Consider the following 5,427-nt stretch of genomic DNA (forward strand, 5'->3'; position numbering starts at 1 on the left):
ACAGATAGAGAGAGGTGGGAGGATAAACACAGAGAAGAGGAAGAGACTGAGTAAAAAGAGCAGGGGCGAAGAGAGAAAAGGAAAGGAAAAATAGAATACAAACCCTTGTTAGAAGTTGACACAAATTAGGTAATTCATAGTGGACAATTGGAAGAATTTAAGAATAAGAGGTGAACAAGCAACAGCATGCACAATTAAGGGAGAAAATGTAAAAAAATTGATTCAGTTCTATCTAAGCAGACGGCAGTGTTTTAACCAAATGCTAAATGATGCTACTTGACCCAAATCAAGCCCATAATTTCAACACTAGCATCTTCAACCAATAGAAAAAAAACAAACATTTTCTCATCGGAACAACGTTCAAATTCTAACTTCGAACTATTCCTTTAAAGATCTCTACTGGTTTTTGGTCGGTTTTTCGCTCTAAAGCAATGAGTAAAATTAGACATTGCTTTCATATGAAAAAAAAAATTTACTAAAACTTTAAAGGAAGAAAAAGAAACTTTAATCCGAGCGTTGTAGGAGATAGAACCTTTAATTGACGAATTTGAAAGTTCTATTTCTAAAAATATACATGGCGATCCTTATAATTTGTCTCAATTAGGAAACGAATATAAATATTAAGAAACACTGGATAGGGCGGCTATATGGAAGCAAGTTATTTCTTTGATTAGAATTTTGATATAAAAATTTTTAACACCAAGAAGTAGAAGCACAATTGATTTGAAAAAAAACGCATTTTAGAATTGCTCATAAGGAAGATAAACCCAAAATTCCCCTTAGTTAGTCTAAAACAAATGTACTAAAAATAATACGTTGCCTCGCTGCATTAGAATCTACTAGTATTTGTTGCTCTTTTCTTTTTGAGCAGTGGTGAACTTTCGAGTACTTACGCTTATATCGTTGCAAAGATGAAATTCGTATTGTAAAGATAAACTACCGCTTTTATCATATTGAATAATTTAGAAATTAGGATATTATAGTATGCTATTTCCTCCGAAATAAATTTTGAAATTTTAGCATCAAAGTGACTGTTATAACAAGATAATAAGCTGGGAAAAACTCCAGTTAATAACGTCATAATTTTCCTTTCAACAATAGAAAAATGTTATGACGTCATACTCCTTTTTATTCGAAAAATGCACTGACCTCAAGAATCCTCTTTCATAGTAAAGAAGAATATGACTTCATCTTGCTTTTTGCGTTTATAAGGGACAAAACCATATATGACCTATTTAGTCTTATTGTGAACTACCAAGTGTTAGTTAATGCAAAGTAGAATGATCTCTGAAAAATTTAATGAACTAATCCTCCTGGCGGGTGATGATGAATTAATTTCTCATGAAACCCTTGTATAAATGGTTAACGTTGAATGTTTGCTAAGTGAAGATGTATTTGAGCAGCCAAAACAGATTTTACGTGAAGAATTTAAGCCAGAAGAGAGAAATTTAGAAAAGATACTGAGTGAAGAATCCAATAAAGAACAGACCAGAAGTTCATTTAATACTGAAGATTGTCCCACTAGTATCAAAGATTTTTTGTTACCAGCTAAATCGTCATTCAATTTGAACTATAAGGAGCAAGAAAAACGATGTATCTTGAAAGAAAATATTGAATTGATTCAGCTAGTCAAATGTGTGCCGGCAAAGAAGAAATCGATACTTTTGGTTTCAGATGACAAACCAGATATAAAATCTAGAATAAGTGAGTCTACAAACACACAAGCTTACTTCCAAGACAAAAACAGATTGGTGCCTTCAAGTAACTTACTTACACCATTGCCAGATAAAGTGACACAAAAAATGGACGAAAAACAAAAATATCTTGAGAAGCGCAAGCTCGAAATAGATGATGTAAGTAGGCCAGAAAATAAGCAAAAATGGACGCCCTTAGTTTGGAACTCGAATGATTTTGTTCAAAAAGACAAGAAGAGAAATAACTCATTTTCTCGGAAACCTTGTGCATACGGACTGCGATGCCGCTATGGAAGCAGATGCAAGTTTACTCATTAATATGGCTATTTTCTTTTGGAACCATTTATTCAACATTTTAGCTGAATAGGGAGTTGAGAAGAAGAATTGGAGATATTTAAAATCACCATTCCTAAGTAAATTCTTCTTGTATTTCCCCAGTTGTAAATAAAACTTTTAGTATGACATCTTTTTTAGCTTATTCACAAGACCAGTAATCAATCAACTTACCAATGAGACAAATTATAAGGATCGCCATGTACTTTTTAGAAGATATTATTAATTCTCCCATCAAACGTTTTCTTTCCTTCCACACTCGGATTAAACTTTCTTTTTCTTCTTATTAAGTTTTAGTCAATTGTCACACGAAAGCAATTTTTAATTTTGCTCATTGCTTGAGAGCGACAGACTGACAAAACCAGAAGACATCTTAAAAGGAAGATTGTGAAATTAGAATTTGAACGCTGTTCCGATGAGAATTTTTTTTTTTTTAAGGGAGTTAACTTCCGCCAAAATGGTTCGAAATGGTTCTATGTTGGTTTAATTAGAACAATAATATTTTTTTAAGTTCTAAAAGCCCTTAAAACAAAGAGCGTTTTAAGTTTTAATGTTGTTCCTTACTTTCAGTTGAAATTTTTTTTTATTTGACAGATCTAGAAAATTATGCATGAGATAATTCAACATTTTGATATTCCTTTTTCCATTTTGTTATAAATCAAATATTAAAATTTATGCTGGAATAGATAGTTCAGAAGTCAAGCACTGAATAAGCTCTCATAGACAATCACAGAGATAAAAAACAAAAAAACAAATACAGGCCAAATTCTGCAAAATTCTTCGTCAGAGGTCTAGAAAAGAACTAATTTCTTGGCTATTTTACTAAGGTCTTGAAATTACGATCATGATTTCAGAATTTACCACGACCCCGGGTTAAAGGCGAAATTTCACAGAACTATTCGTTTTCTTATCTCCACGCAAACAATGCACGAGAGTTCGAAACAAAAGTTCATGAAGTCTTTTTAATTACCATAGCTGGTCGTCCCAGAATTGAATGGGAAGAGATCACAAGGAAGGATTTAAGGGAGATTAGAACTTCTTCGGGGGCTTTAAATAAGTTAGGATGGAGGAGCATGCGTAGTTGTGTTGGCCTCAGCCGAATGGGTGGTAAATCAAGTTGTTAGTAGTAGTAGTATACCCCACTTGTCTGACTACTAGAAATATATCATAAATAATTTATTGATGAACCTGAATAAGTTTTTTACTCAGAAAGATATCTTGAAAATGTCCCTCTTCGTCTTCTGTAAACATATTTTATTTTTCTGTCACACAATATATTTTTCGAGAAAAAAAGAAACACAGAACAGTTTAACAAACCAGTGCGCAGTCCACACCAAGTTAAAATAGAATGAAAGCCCAAAAAATTCCAACCAATCAACAACCATAAAGACACTTAAAATTGTTCACATTAATGAATAACAGAAATTTATACACACCCCAACTCTTAAGTTCTCTACTAGGCTTGAGTGCCTTAAAAATAGCAAAAAAGAAGAAAAATTCCTATCTATAATACATTTTACAGAATTAGTGCTACACAAAAAATAGAAAGCTATTACAAAAAATAAAAAGTTGTATCTCAAGCCATTCTACGACTTAATCTAGTTACCTAGCGTCCAAGAGCTAGAACTTTCTTTCCGGAAAGGCAACCAAAGTAAAGTAGTTTAAACCCAACTTTGGAGGAATATTTATGTTTCCATCCACTACATTCTTTTGCATTAGGAAACACACCTCTTAGTATCCTATCCCGAATGTGCTCATCGCGTCAAATTTTGCCATTAATTATTCAACAGCCTTTTCCGGTATTGTCATAATTTCACCTTTCATATAAATTGACTTAAACATATCAATATTCTTCTTCGAAATCAATAGAAACATGGCTTACAAATTAACGCATTTTAAGTAAGATTTTAAACTATATGATTTTTACAGTCACGGGGCACACCCCTAAGTTCCGTCAGTAGCCCCAATTGACAAAAATGTATAGGGAGAAGGGAGCAAAATTATCTATCATAATCTAGGGGGGAGGATTCTTTTTTCAATGACAATAGCAAAAAAGACTATTTTTAATGCAAATACCCAAAAGATATTCTCAGAATTTAAGGGAGTAGAGGAAGAGGGACAACTCCCCCCTTAAATTCCACCATTGAATTCTAACCTTCTAACTCTTATGCCGAAACACTAGATTGAAACTCAGTAGGCTCGTATTCTATTTCCAAATGGTTAAGATAGTATAAGGAATAAAAATTAAATTTTATTACAAAATAACTGAATTTTTAGAACATTGATTAGTTTTCCTATTTCGATGAAACTTTCTTTAACGCTTTTGATGAGATCAAGCTATATCTTGTAGTTTTTCAGTACAATGAAGAATAGAGCCCACATACTAAATGCCAATTATTCCAAAAAAGTTAGGAAAAAGCAATGTAACAGAAAAAAAGAAAAGAAAAGTGTGAACTAGCGAAAAAAGTGTAAAACAAAGGAAAGTGATTGGGAAATAGTCCAAAATAAAAATAACCGGACCCAATGCAGGAGCCAAGGAAGCTGTAGCACTTTGAAAATATTCGTAACATTGTTGGTCTTCAAACTAGTAAGGCCTTATTTTTATAAGAGAAGTCACTGCAGTATGGTCCAAAATAAGAATCACGGAACCCAATACAGGAACTAAGTAAACTGTGTTGTCCCATTCGTACTGCATTCATGGAATATTCGGGCCATTTTTGGCGTCAAACTACTTCAAATGAGTTGTAAACCCTCTTTCATTTAGTTATTAAATTAAATTCAGCCAAAATTCAATTAGTTTTAATTTCAATTAATTTAATTTCAAGTTTAAGTTTGATTTAGTTGTGAATTCACTTAATTTAGTTGTAGTTTTAGCTGGATTTCCATGGATTTAACTAAATAAGTTTGATTTTAAGCTCATCAGGCAACTAAGACATTAGTTCTAGTTTAATCAAACCCATTAGTTTTCGGTTAAAATCAAACTCATGTCACTGAAATTAAGAAGTCAAACTATTAAATAATTTAAGCCGTCAGGAAGCGCATCCCATGGAAAGGAAGACATAATGAAGTATTTTTACAGTTTCACTACGCTTCTAAAAAAAAGGTGTTAGAACCATCTAATTCTTATGTCGTGAAACCACACCAAAATCTAACATTGCTTATTTCGTTTAAACACTGATTTCAAAGTTTAGCTTGTTCATTAATTGTCTATACGTGTTACTTTTAAAAATTTGCACAAAAAATGTCTACTATTATTAAAAAAAATAACCAATCATATGGTAAAAATAGATGGGAAAAAGTAAATTTTCAAATAATTCAATAAATATAACTTGAATTTAATCAAAGGTGGCTATAAAAGGCTAATAAAACTATATTGATAAGAAAGAGGTAAGAACTATAT

This window comes from Artemia franciscana, unplaced genomic scaffold, assembly GCF_032884065.1.
Source record: "Artemia franciscana unplaced genomic scaffold, ASM3288406v1 Scaffold_320, whole genome shotgun sequence".
NCBI lineage: Eukaryota > Metazoa > Arthropoda > Branchiopoda > Anostraca > Artemiidae > Artemia > Artemia franciscana.